This window comes from Ovis aries, chromosome 13, assembly GCF_016772045.2.
Source record: "Ovis aries strain OAR_USU_Benz2616 breed Rambouillet chromosome 13, ARS-UI_Ramb_v3.0, whole genome shotgun sequence".
Lineage (NCBI taxonomy): Eukaryota > Metazoa > Chordata > Mammalia > Artiodactyla > Bovidae > Ovis > Ovis aries.
Genome location: NC_056066.1, coordinates 35,599,052 through 35,613,357, shown reverse-complemented (window position 1 = coordinate 35,613,357; position 14,306 = coordinate 35,599,052). Strand labels below are relative to the sequence as shown.

General features: G+C 47.5%; 1 long non-coding RNA gene across 2 annotated transcripts in view; it reads right to left on the bottom strand.

Annotated features, from left to right (window-relative positions):
* LOC114117501 (uncharacterized) overlaps positions 1-12,711 on the bottom strand; it is a 30,650-nt gene extending 17,939 nt beyond the window's left edge. For both annotated transcript variants that reach the window (XR_006055869.2, XR_009595911.1), the window contains exons 1-5: positions 9,894-12,711; positions 9,290-9,444; positions 6,146-6,247; positions 1,376-3,235; positions 485-742 (exon numbers count right to left, since the gene is read on the bottom strand). This is a non-coding gene — a long non-coding RNA (uncharacterized LOC114117501). The remainder of the gene's footprint in view (positions 1-484; positions 743-1,375; positions 3,236-6,145; positions 6,248-9,289; positions 9,445-9,893) is intronic.
* Between the last annotated feature and the right edge of the window lie 1,595 nt (positions 12,712-14,306).

Below are 14,306 nucleotides of genomic sequence, written 5' to 3'. Positions count from 1 at the left end.
TTTTTCTTTATTGCAAGACAACATTTTTTTTCTTTTCCTTAAAAATAACTTCTATTGTCTTCATTGTTGTTCTTAATCCAGAGATGATGCATGTCCATTGAGAAGAATTGGAAAACTTCAAAGAGAATGAAGGCAAATAAAAAAAAATCACAGCGCCACTACCCACAAGTGACCAATCAGCATTTTGGTGTCATCCTCCAAGGTCAATGTCTATATAAATGTACTCATAGACTTGAGGCTTGCTTTTTGAAATCTGGGTTATGCCGAGCCTACTATTTTATTAGTAGCCTTTTACACCTAATTTGTTTTGAAAGGTTTCTTATGTTATTAACTACTCTCTTCAAATATTAAAAGTAATTGATTAATAAAGATGGAGAAATAACACAAAATGTTTCATTTTATGATGCAAACATCACTCATAGAGGCATGAGTCTTTTCTAGGCAGCATCTCCGGACCCAACCATCCTGAGCACCATGATCTTACCTGCAAGTCTGAACGTAACTGAGCTGTGTCCTATGTCAGCAGCCTCAGGTCCAAGAGTAGGGCGAATCTCTCTCAATGGTCTAATCACATTTCTCTGAAAGCACGCCTCCCCAGGTGAAATTTTTTTCTCCTCTTCAGGGGCCTTCTTTCCCACGATAATGCAAAGAACGCCAAGAATAGCTTCAGGCAGGTGATCTTAACTACCACTGCCTCAGGTGATGATAAGTGGAAAGCTGTGCATTGGACAAGGATTGGCACCTGTGGTAATAAACCCAACATTTCAGCTGCTGAACCCAACACAAGCTTATTTCTTATTCACTTGGGGGTTCAAAGGTGTCTTCCTTGTTGGGGGCCAGCTGATGGGGAGCAGCTGTCTTTGGTCAGCTCTCAAGATGACTTTGACATCCAGCCATCAGAAGGGGAAACGCTCTCCAGGGAGACCCCCATGGGTCCTCCCCCGCATCCCACTGGTTAGAAGTCATGACATGCTCCCCCTCGCTGCCGAGGAGGCTGGGAGCTGCAGGCGGACTGTCCTCTAGAGGGAGGAAAACAGGATTTGGTGAGCACTGTTGGTCTTTGCCACCTGCTCCTCTTGGCACCAAATGCTCATTGGCAGCCTCCTTCCTACACCATAGAACACACCCTCCCGTCCCTCTCAGTGGAAAGTGCCATCCGGCTCCTGCATAAGCCCGCACTCCAGAGCCTTCTCTGATGCACGATTTTCTCCCTCAGATTTGGGTGGGGCTCCTTGTGGTCTGGGGCATGAACTAAAATCAAATAATCCCACTTCCATCCCTCCAAACAGACACTCAGCATACGGTGATAGAGCAGGGTCATGTCAGCCACCATAAAAGCTCTCCTTTGGAAATGGGCAGGATGACAGACACCTACCAGTGACAGATTCTCAGCCATGATGACCTGCAGGGGACAAGTCACCTGCTGCAGTGGAGGAGGAAGCTCCCTGGGGAGACCCGGGCCTGCCAGCTGGGAGGAGCTACCTTGCTCCTTGTTCTCCACCTGGAGTGGGCACAGGGGTGTGTGCCTCCTTCAGAGCTTGCAGCAGTGACAGCTTTTTCACTCCTGGCCAGCCAAGGGTTGTTTTGAAAGAACAAGGCTCTTTTCAGGTGAGGGTCTTAGTGTCTTCAAATACATAATTTCCTCAGAAAACAGAGCAGACCTCTGGTCTAGTTCTTGCTCAAGACTCAATTCTCAAGATTCTTCATGCTTCCCGTGTCCATGTCATCTCCAACCCTGCACCCCTGCCTAAAAAGGGTTACCCTGATGCTATGAAATAGCAGCTGAATCTTCAGAGCAGGGTCGAGTCCCTCTGTCCAGTTACGGAATCTCAGGGCCTTTGTTTCTCCAAATCCTTTTCCATCTTATTTTCTGCTGTCAGGGTCCAGAGGCAGCTGGCTTTTCAGTTGATATCTTCCTTTTGTTGCCATCAAATCTTTATTGACCTTCACCCTCAATGTTCAAATTCCCTTAACTACAGTGTCTTCTTCATTCTTGTGTCATGTAGACCAGTGCTCTTGGATGGGATGTCTTTCTACAGTTTTCCTTTATTTGGCCAAAATACTTGGAGCAACCACCCTGTGCCAAGTACTGGACACAAAGATAAACACAATGCAGTAGCTGATTCTGGGAGGCTTAAGAACACACGGTTATCCAAAAAGGACTGAGAGCCCAGGCAAGGGAAGCCCACACAGGGAAGGTCAGGGAAGGCTTCCTGGAGGATACGATGCTGAAGTTAAGTTGAAGACTGAGTCAAGGTTTTCCAGAGGTTCACAGAGGCAAAGGATTTGTCATACTAAATGAACAGTGAGTACAAAGAGCATGCGTGCGTGCTCAGTCGCTTCAGTCATATCAAATTCTTTGCAACCGCATGGACTGTAACCCTCCAGGCTCCTCTGTCCATGGGATTCTCCAGGCAAGAATACTGGAGTGGGTTGCCATGCCCTCCTCCAGGGCATCTTCCTGACCCAGGGATCAAACCCGTGTCTCCTGTGCCTCCAGCACAGCAGATTCTTTACCATTGAGCCATATGGGAAGCCCCATATACAAGGTAGCTTCAGCTTATTACAGACAGCTTTTCTCTCTCTAGGAAATTGCTTAAAGCTCACATTTTAAGTACTGTCTATAAATTATCCTTTGACAGGCAGGCTACTGGATTGCACACATGCTCAATCGCATCTGTGTCTTTGCAACCTCATGGACTATAGCTCGCCAGGCTCCTCTGTCCATGGGATTCTCCAGGCAAGAATACTGGAGTAGGTGGTCATTTCCTTCTCCCGGACATATTCCTGACCCAGGGATCGAGCCTGTGTCTCCAGCATTGGCAGGTGCATTCTTTACCACTGAGCCACCAGGGAAGATTGGTCGTGTCTAATACCCTGAAACCTTTCTTCAACCCATGGTCTTTCGGGCAGGCATCATCAGTTAAGTTCAGCTCAGTCACTCAGTCATGTCTGACTCTTTGTGACCCCATGGACTGCAGCATGCCAGGCGTCCCTGTCCATCACCAACTCCTGAAGTTTACTCAAACTCATGTCCATTGAGTCGGTGATGCCATCCAACCACCTCATCTTCTGTTGCAGGCATCAAAGAGTGTACTTAGAGATTCTGGCAGGGAGCACAGACACGAATGCACCCTTGATGGAGAAATGTCTTCCTCTGCTCCATCAGGCAGGCTGTGTGAGGAAGGAAGCGTGTGTTGTTGTCGCCAAAATCTTGACTCTCTGTGCAATGATGCTGAAAAGAAATACAGAGACAGAGTTTGGGAATAAAGAGAAAGAGTAGTTTTATTCTTCGACAAGCAAAGAGGGAATACAGCAGTTTAGTGCCTCAAGAACAGTGCCCCCATCCCTGGAGAAAGGGACAGGTCTTATAGTCAGAGCTCATAGTTCTGGGGTAGGGGATAAGGCTCAGAGTAGGGATGGCTTGCATTCTTCTTTCTTCTGCAAGATTTCAGGATGGCCACAGCTGGCATCAGGCAACTGGGTAACTGGGGCTGGTCTTTTCCAAAGTTATCTGCCTGTGGCCTTCTTTCTGAAATGAAGAATGCTACGAGGGAGTGGGGCAGGGGGGAAGAATGCCAGGTGCAGGATAGAATTCACACAGAATCAGAGAGTGATTAACAAATCAACTTTGTGAACGACAAGTCTGGTTATGTGTGCCATAGACGAGAAATAGCTAAAGTAAAACCAGGATTGCTTCACTCTTACAGGCCTATTCTTGGGGGGTTTTATAGCCATTTTCTCTTTCGTTTGTTTCTCTTGCATGTTAGCAGAAAAAAAAAAAAAAACCATTTTCCATTCCTGTTGTAACACTGCGGGGACATGGAAAGCATCTGCACACCCGTCAGCAGGACCAACCCTGGCCGTCAGCAGAGAGATGGACGCTGAGACCATGTCGACCTCCCCCAGGCCCCCTCTCTGGCTCTAGCTGTCTCCACTCTTTATGGCAAAAAAGTTGAGGAGGTATGTCTTCTAGAATATTCTGCAAAATGCCTGCTGCCTAGGAAGTCACGTCTCATGCCGAGTTAGCCACCTCTCTCCTCCGTGGAAGACGTCGTGGCCCACATCTGTGTCCCTATCCTGTTGTGGCCTTGAGATGGACCCTGCAGGTTAAGGACGCTCTCAGTGTTTCCCCCTCCTGCTAGTGTTGGCTGAGGTCTGACTCTTGAGCTTTCACTTGTGAATGTGGCCATTGCACATCACCCCATATATTTTTGCATTAAAATATATATGTATTTATTTATTTGGGGCTGTGCTGGTCTCTTGCTGTGAGCAGGCTTTCTCCAGTTGCAGCAAGTGGGAGCTATTCTTTGTTGTGATGTGCAGGCTCGGTAGTCGTGGTTCACGGGCTTATTTGCTCTGTGGCATGTGGGCTCTTTCAGGACCAGGGATCGAGCTGGTGGCCCCTGTGTTGCAAGGCAGATTCTTAGCCACTGGGCCGCCAGGAAAGTCCCTTTGCATATTGTTTAATTGAAAAGGGGAAAAATTAGAAGGTCGATGCTCACCTAGCATTACTGAGGTATTTTATTCACTTTTCAACTGATCTGAATAAATTCTTAAAAGAAAGTAAATTACTGAGCTGAATCATTTGGATACCAGGGACAGAGTCTAAGTTACCTCAGGAAAGGGAGATTAAGGACAGGCGCCAGACTATGGGGGCTCAGGGACAGTCTCAGGAGGGGGAAGGAGGAGGGCCCCCTCAGCTTCCAAAATCACTGCGCCATTCCCTGTTTCAAATTCCCAGGAGAGAAACTAGGTCAGCGCAATTCACTTTTTCCACCAGGCCACCGGATTGCAGGTTTCAGGCCTGTCCTGTCAGGTACCCTCCCCTGGATAATTAGCTGTGGCCCTGGGGAGGGAGTGCCAAACACCCCCTCTCTCCACACACACAAGGGGAGTGTGGGGGGGTGAGCCAGCCCCAAACATACTTGATGGGCCATGAGACCAAAGGTGGCCATTAAGAGCTGTACTCTGGACCCAGAGGGCCTGCTTCCAATGTTGGCTTCACCCCTTCCTAGCTGTGTGACCTCAAGCAAGTTACTTGGTCTCTCTGTTTCTCCATTTTTTTAATCCTTAAAATAGGACATATGAACAGTACGTCCTCATGGGATTGTGGTAAGGACTAAATGAAATGAGAACTCCTAAGATTGTACCCTGATGGACAGGGTGACCAGCAGGGACGGTTAGTGCCGTGAGGAACTCTGGGGGTGGAGCCAGCTGCCAGGTGGCGGGCTCATGGCCCTGGACCTTCTGCATCAGGGAAAGGGTGACTGTTCCCTTTGCGACACGCACTTGCTCCGGATTTGGATGTGGCTCCCCTGCTGTCGTCAGGCTTTCGCCAGCACTCTCTCTACAGACGTGCTGGACGGCTTATGTTCTCCCCCACGACATGTCTTCTGACCACGGAACCCACTTAACAGAGAAAACGCAGGCCGTGGGCTTACACCCACGAGACTCCCTAACCTTATTAGGTATCCCAACACCAGAAGCAGGCAGCTCAGGAGAAGGGAGGGATGGTCTATTGGCAGCCAATCCTACGCCAGCTGGAGAAACACCATGCAGGGATGCAGCATATGCTCTCCCCAGCGTTGCTGGTTCTCCCTTAGGGATACTCCCAGAATACACTTGGCCAGGGACCGGAGGGGTGGTAGTGGTGATGGTTAAAATTATACCTACTAACTTACCCAATACCATCTGCCTCCTTTACTCACAGATTCCATGTGGGACATTTTGGTACCTGGAGGGGCAATGCTTTCACCTGGAGACAGTCTCCTAAAAGTGACTGACTGGGCCATCCTGTTAGCCAAGCCAATGAACCTTTAGCTAAATTTGATTTCATGTAGAAAAGACAAGACTGGATTTTCACTATACATATGGAGCTCTTCACACTCACATGGAACCTACATTTCCAGGCCAGGCATCTTCCATGGGGATCCAGAGTCCTTGTCTCCTCGCCCTCCATGACCTCCACGGCTGGGTCTTCCTGCTGCCGTGCTCCTTCCACCTCCCCACTCCAGTCTCATATCCACTGTCTGCCAGGCTGCCCAGAGGAGCCTGTCTGTGGCCCTCACATGAGGGGACCAGTGTCCCTGCTGACTGCCCTTTAATACAATACCCCAGGGACCGGGGCGGGGCTGCGGCCCACCTTCGCATGTCGCACAGGGCCACTGTAACGCCGCACGTCCCCGAGGGTCTCCCAGAGTCTCTCTCAGAAGCAGATGCTTCTGTTCTATTCTTTGTTTCTTGCCTACAAACAGTAACAAAAAAAATGCTAACAAAAACCCTTTTTCCACAGGAACTCGCACCAACTTCATTTCCATAGAGCCAAACCTCTCCACGCCACATCCCAAATCCAAATGCCACTCGCCTAAATGTGCAGACATCAGCAAACCCCTGCACTTTTCACCACCTTCCAGGGAGTGGTGACATCCCTGCTTCTTCAAGAGTTAACAGGAGCTCCTTTTGGAGTAGGAAAGGGTCTAATAAGCTGCCTAAAACAGAGTGGGTACCAGTCACTCAGGCCTTAAGCTCAGGTGTACAAGAAATGTAAAATTGTATAATTATGTTTTTGTCTCAGACAATCACTACTGACCACCACTCCTCATTCTGCAGGGTGGCAGAGTGAGGTCTTAATCAATCCAGATCATGACTTCTCAACCATTCAGGTACCCACTCCTTCCTGGAGGTGCATCTCACTTCTGGAAACTGGGGGAGGGGTGGGACTTACAATCTGTGTAGGAGAAACCTGAACTCCCCCTCCTTTCCTCATCCCCGCCTACCCCCCCCCCGCCCCGCCCCGCCCCGCCCCGCCCCGCCCCGCCTCGCCTCGCCTCCTGCTTTGAGCATCCGCTGTCCTCCCGGGCCGTCCTCACAGCGCCCTCTCCTGGCTGCAGGCACAGTGCCCTCACCACAGAGGGAAACGCTCTGCGGCCCCAGGCGCCAGGCCCCAGGCATCCTTCGGGACTCTGTCCTTTTCTGCTCCCAAGCCACACTGCATGGGAGTTCTCAAATCTGCCGGCTCCCCTCCCAGATCTCCTCCCTTACCTGGGGGTTATCACTGGAGAGTTTGGCGTGTGGAACTGCCAGTGACTGCCTTTCCTAAAAAGGGAGTGACTGATGCAGGTGGACTCCTCACCCTGATGCCCAGTTCTGCCTCCCCCGCTCCCCACCTGCCCTCTGGGTCTTGTTGTCGCAGAATAGAAGGAGGGGGCTGAGCCTTGACCTCTGCAGTTGGCAGGGTTCCTTCCAGTTTGCAGAAGTCCCCATGCCCACCTCCATTTCTATATGACAGTCCACTGCCCAATGTCTTGTTTGCCACTGACAAAATCAGGAGGAGCAGAGAAGGCCTTTGTTCTGGAAACTTTCAGAAGTTTTCTCAAAACAAAAAGCAAAACCTCATCCCCTTGGGGATGGGGAGTGCTTTGTCCCTCTGGTGCTGGAAGCTGGGATCGTCCTTCAAAGCACGGCCTGTCATGGCAGGTTAAACAGGGTCAGTTTGCCTGCAGCCCAGGGCTCTCTACCTGGGTGGTCAGAGTTGGGGTCCTTGATGTGGAACTATGAGCTACGAGAGACAAAACTCATTTCTTTCCAGGACAAAGTTCAGCTCATGTAGGAATTCGCAGAAAAGCTTTTTAAACACTCCTTTTCTACCCCTAAATTTACTTTTGCTGCACAAGCTCAGAAACCATAGCTGTTTATTTAAAACACATTCTCACCCAACCCACTAGTACTTCTAAGTCCACAACTTTCTCAGAAGTTTCCCTCATTTCCGCACACCAGTTTTCTCATGTCCTGGGGTGACCTGTCCCAAATTCCATTCCAGGGCTTGTCATCAGTCTGTAGGACCAATGTATACTTTGACCTTGGGTAATCCCTTCACCCTCTCTGTGACTGAATTTTCTTCTGTAAAATGGGGCAATGTTATCTCTAACATCACATGGAAAGCCCTTAGAACGGAACTTGGTATATAATAAACCATCAGTGAACACTATTGGACACTGTTATTACAACTATTTTCAATAGTTGTGATAACACACACAAATCCCAAATGCAGTGGGGTAGGTACCAGGCCACAGCTGAAAAATGCAAAAAATGTAACTTTCCTCATTTCCCCCTAGTTTGTGTGCCCATTGCACTGAGTGGCAGAAACTTCCTTCCAATTGATTCAGTGTGATCTCATTCAATTTAATTACTTTTAATTAAAGAAATTCAGCAGTCTTTGTTCCCATTCCAGACCTACATTTTCCAAACTCTGGGACTCCAGAGGTCATCCTGGTGGGATTCCTAGGAAAATTACAAAAAAAAAAAAAATTGCCTTCATGACTCTTACTGTCTAGTAGTAGTTATGATCCAAGATAGGAAGTTCTGAGTGTTCTAAAAAAAAGATAATGAGATCAGACATGATTTATAAGCGAGAGGGATAATTTCTATCAGACAGAATCAGGGTAAATTTTGTGGAAAAGGTGCCATTGGAATGTTGAGTGTTGTGGGGAGTAGGTACAGAAAAGGAGAATAAAGGAGGGCACCCCCTAAAGAGCATCCATGGGGAGAAAGAAGCTGTTCCCTATGGAAAGTGAAAGTCATTCAGTTGTGTCTAACTCTCTGCGACTCTATGGGTTGTAGCCTACCAGGTTCCTTTGTCCATGGAATTCTCCAGGCAAAAATACTGCAGTGGGTTGCTGTTCCCTTCTCCAGGGGATCTTCTCAACCCAGGGATCGAACCCAGGTCTTTTGCATTGCAGACAGATTCTTTACTGTCTGAGCCACCAGGGAAGCCCCAAGCTACATATAGAATCTCCCTCTTTCCAGGGGTGTCCACCTTCAGGGCCTTTGCAGGATGCTAATGAGCTGGCATGGAGAAGGAAGTGGTGACCCACTGAAGTGTTCTTGCCTGGAGAATCCCATGGACAGAGGAGTCTGGTGGGCTACAGTCCATGGGGTCCCAAAAGAATCGTACACAATTTGGTGACTCAACAACAACAATCTGGCACCTGGCCAGTAGCTGGCTAAAGTCACCCTAGATGGTTCTGGGCCAGCTGACTCTTCAGGGAACCCAGCTTCCATGCAGGTTTTCTCCCTGGGGAGGGGGTGGCAGAAACCCCCTCTAAGGGCAGACAGCTTCCCCCAGGAGTTCAGGAGGAATGACACCAGGGAGGGGCTGTAGTGGGTACTTTCCCGATTCCTAGACCATGTGTTTCTCATTGCTGGTAGTTTATTTTTACCCCATGCCCTTTACTGGTCAGAGTCGACTGTAAGGCCACCCTTGTACATCTCAGGGAAGGTTTATTACCTCAGAGAAGCAGAGGAAACGCTTTTTGGAGGTTCATACATCTGGGCTTTTCAGTATCAGAAGCCTGGCCTTGAAAGAGCCACAGCATCAGTTTTACGCCAAAAACACCAGATTGGAAAGAATATGAGGTGACGGTGAAAGTCAGGGTTTCCAAGCTGCAATGAGATGCACATTCTCTGAGTTGGGGGAGGGGAGAGACGAGCGCCAGAAAGGAAACAGGGAAATAAGAATGGGGGAGGGGATTAGTAACCATAGAGGTTAACAGTCAAACTGGGACACTGCGGAAAGCAAAAGACAGTGCTATGAGGAGTGATGCTCAGACCGCAGGGGCCAACCAGGACTATCCTAGGCAAAGGGGCACAGAGGGACCTGTGCTCACCCTAGGTAGGGGCCAGCTTCACCACCACCCCCCGCCCCCCAGCCCAGGACCGAGCGGAGAAACCACAGACATGCTGGGGGATACAGAGAGCCCACCCCCACCCCGAGCTCCTCCTTACTTAGCAGACAGCGCCCAGGCCCACAGCTGGCGTGAGACAGCAGCCTGGCTCCAAGCTACAGCACACAGAGGGGTGGGGAAGCCGGATGCCATTCCCCACACACCCACCTGTCAAAGAAGCGTCAAGTGTGTTCTCTGCCCCGGGAGGTTGGTAGGAGCTGAGGAAGAGCCAGGCCTGGTATCTGGTATCTCAGCTGGGGCAGAGAGATACAGGAGCATCCCCGCAGCAGGGTCCACGGGGGTCCAGTCCCGTTTTGGTCCTCCACCACAGGCAGCCCTGCCACGGGAACAGGGACTCCAGACAATGCCACACAATGACTGGATGGGGATCTGCTCGTCTGACTGACACTTTGCCTCTGGTGCCAGGCAGAGGGGAGCTTGACATAGAAGTGAGATGATTATGAAGACATGAGTGTCCTGCACAACATGGAGATGGTGAGCTGAGATGCACACCCACCTGACAGTAAGTCAAAGCACCTGAGTCAGAGGTCCAAGGTCTTGCAACTTTTCAATGATAGTTCAGTTCAGTCACTCAGTCGTGTCCAACTCTTTGCGAGCCCATGGCCTGCAGCACGCCAGGCTTCCCTGTCCATCACCAGCTCCTGGAGCTTGCTCAAACTCATGTACATCGCGTTGGTGATGCCATCCAACCATCTCATCCTCTGTTGTCCCCTTCTCCTCCTGCCTTCAATCTTTCCTAGCATCAGGGTCTTTTCCAATGAGTCAGTTCTTTGCATCAGGTGGCCAAAGTACTGGAGTTTCAGCTTCAGCATCATTCCTTCTAATGAATATTCAGGGCTGATTTCCTTTAGGATTAACTGGTTTGATATCCTTGCAGTCCAAGGGACTCTCAAGAGTCTTCTCTAACACCACAGTTTAAAAGCATCAATTCTTCAGTGCTCAGCTTTCTTTATAGTCCAACTCTCACATCCATATATGACTACTGGAAAAACCATAGCTTTGACTAGATGGATTTTTGTTGGCAAAGTAATGTCTCTACTTTTTAATATGCTATCTAGGTTGGGCATAGCTTTTCTTCCAAGGAGCAAGCGTCTTTTAACTTCATGGCTGCAGTCACCATCTACAGTGTTTCGGAGCCTTAAAATATTAAGTATCTCACTGTTTCCATTGTTCCCCCATCTTTGCCATGAAGTGATGGGACCGGATGCCCTGATCTTACTTTTCTGAATGTTGAGTTTTAAGCCAGCTTTTTCACTCTCCTCTTTCACTTTCACCAAGAGGCTTCACTTTCTGCCATAGGGGTGGTGTCATCTGCATAAATGAGGTTATTGATATTTCTCCCAGCAACGTTGATTCCAGCTTGTGCTTCATCCAGCCCAGCGTTTCTCGTGATGTACTCTGCATATGTTAAATACGCAGGGTGACAATATACAGCCTTGATGTACTCTTTTCCTGATTGGAACCAGTCTGTTGTTCCATGTCCAGTTCTAACTGTTGCTTCTTGACCTGCATACAGATTTCTCAGGAAATTATTTCACTGACAGTACCTCATTTTTAAAGACTTCCTGTGGCTAGTCCTCCAGGGCATCACCTCATATATACATGTGTATCTACATGCAGGACCAGAGGGAGGCACTCAGATGGTATATTTATTAATACATTAGAAAAAAACCCTGAAATGCATGGAGGCTTCAGCCCAGGGTTTGATTTCACAGCTCCTGTCCTAGGAAACTAATGGCCCATGGGTGTACACAGATTTTCAGTACTCTTGTTTCTAAGAGTGGAAATTTGGAAATACCCTGAATGTCAGTCAATAGGGACAGGGTCAACAGCTGCATTTGCACACTAGGAAATACTTGGCAACAAGTTTTGGGGTTTTTTAAAAGTCCTGTCTTTTTGTTTTATGTTAATTTTGGCTGCACTCAGCCTTTGTCGCTGCATACAGGTTTTCTCTAGTTGCGACGGGAGTTACCTTCTAGTCACGGTGGTTGGGCTTCTCAATGCAGTGGATTCTTGTTTCGGAGCACAGACTCTAGGCACGTGGGCTTCAGCAGTTGTACTGCATGGGCCTAGTTGCTCGGAGGCATGTGGAATCTTCCCTGACCAGGGGTTGAACCCATATCCCCTACATTCTTAACCACTAGACCACCAGGGAAGTCCCCAGGCAGCAAGTTTTCAAAAATGTGCCATGGTTTATATTGTTCTGAAGCAGAAAAATACTCACATGTCAACTTTAAAAAGCAAAATGTGGAACAATATACACAGCATGACACCACTTATGTAAACAATACACATATACTGACACGCCCCAAATCTAGACAGGAGAACCTGTGTTTGTCAATATATTCCTACGTGTAAGTAAATGAAAGAAATAAAGATCTGGAAAAATAGTCACCCAATTGAAAACACTGGTTATCTCTGAGGCAAGGACTCCAATAAGGGAAAGAATGAGCAGTAATACTAAAATGAAGGGAGGAAAATGCTAAAGACTAATTTCTCATTGCAATTTTGGATCAAACATTTGTTTGCAGGGCATGGAAAGCCCTCTTTTGCTTTATTTGCTCATCATATGACCAGACACTGGGTTTACTGTAGATCTGAAGTTAAACCCTCCAGGGCAAACTGATATCAGCTAGGACCCTAAATCTGCCAGTGCTGGGAAGGTTTAAGCTCATGAGAAGAAAGATAAAACATCTTCAGTGTTCTAGTTGGAAGAGTTGTGGGTGTTGGGGGAGCCAGTTCTACTTGAATCCAACAAGACGGTGGAGTCTTTGTATTTAATGTCTGGGTTGGGAGAAGAGGAGGTGCCTTCAGTTGTCTGTTTTTTCTTTCATTTTAATACCTGAAAAATATCATTAAACTCAAATCTGAGAGGATAAAAAACTATTTGCTGGCCAAATCAAAGTGCTTCAATTTTTATTTAAAATTGTATTCATGCTGTGAGGCATGGTCAAAAAAAAAAAAAAAAAAAGACTTCCCTGGTGGTCCAGTGGTTAAGACTCTGTGCTCCCAATTCAGGGGACACAGGTTTGATCCCTGATCAAGGAACTAAAATCCCATGTGCCACAAGGCATGATAAAAACATAAATATAATAAAATTTATCTTTTAAAACTTTAGGTACATTTATGTAAGTCATTCCATGTTCATCGCTTTTGGAAAGAAAGAGAAAGGAAAAAAGATAGAAACCAGACAAAAAGAAAAAAAGTCACATATAATCCAACTACTCAAAAATAATTGCAGTTTTTTTCAGTATGCATTCATTTAGATTTTTTATATGCATATATAACATTATGTGTACCTCTAAAAATAAAACTGGATCATCTCAATCAAAAACTTTGTGACCTACTTTTTAAATTTCCATTTTTAAATAATACATCTTAAAGAGTTTTCAGGATCTTTGTTTCCTTTTATATGAACTTGTCAAAATATAAACAGCTTTTACCCTAATTACAAAAAGAATAGACACTAAATGTAAAAGAAATGTGAGCAATATGGAAGCATATAGAAAAAAAAAAAGAGGAAAAAACCCCAAAGTATCTGAGTTAGGAAACCATAACTTTAATTGGCATAAACACCTGAACAGAGTTCAGAGACAGGATGAACTCAAAGGTGTCATCCAGATCCCAGAGTGCTTCTGTTTGTCTCCTCTGCCATCTACTGACTTCACTACAAGTTTGTTCTCCTTATGGTCACAATGGAGAAGGCAATGGCACCCCACTCCAGTACTCTTGCCTGGAGAATCCCAGGGACGGGGGAGCCTGGTGGGCTGCTGTCTGTGGGGTCGCACAGAGTCAGACACGACTGAAGCGACTTAGCAGCAGCAGCATGGTCACAAGATAGCTGCCAGGGCAACCAAGGCTGTGATCAGTTCAGTTCAGTCACTCAGTCGTGTCCGACTCTTTGCGACCCCATGATTCGTAGCACACCAGGCCTCCCTGTCCATCACCATCTCCCGGAGTTCACTAAGACTCACATCCATCGAGTCCGTGATGTCATCCAGCCATCTCATCCTTGGTCGTCCCCTTCTCCTCCTGCCCCCAATCCCTCCCAGCATCAGAGTCTTTTCCAATGAGTCAACTCTTCGCATGAGGTGGCCAAAGTACTGGAGCTTCAGCTTTAGCATCATTCCTTCCAAAGAAATCCCAGGGCTGATCTCCTTCAGAATGGACTGCTTGGATATCCTTGCAGTCCAAGGGACTCTCAAGAGTTTTCTCCAACACCATAGTTCAAAAGTGTCAATTCTTCGGGGCTCTGCCTTCTTCACAGTCCAACTCTCACATCCATACATGACCACAGGAAAAACCATAGCCTTGACTAGACGGATCTTAGTCGGCAAAGTAATGTCTCTGCTTTTGAATATGCTATCTAGGTTGGTCGTAACTTTTCTTCCAAGGAGCAAGCGTCTTTTAATTTCATGGCTGCAGTCACCATCTGCAGTGATTTTGGAGCCCCCAAAACTAAAGTCTGACACTGTTTCCACCGTTTCCCCATCTATTTCCCATGAAGTGATGGGACCAGATGCCATGATCTTCGTTTTCTGAATGTTGAGCTTTAAGCCA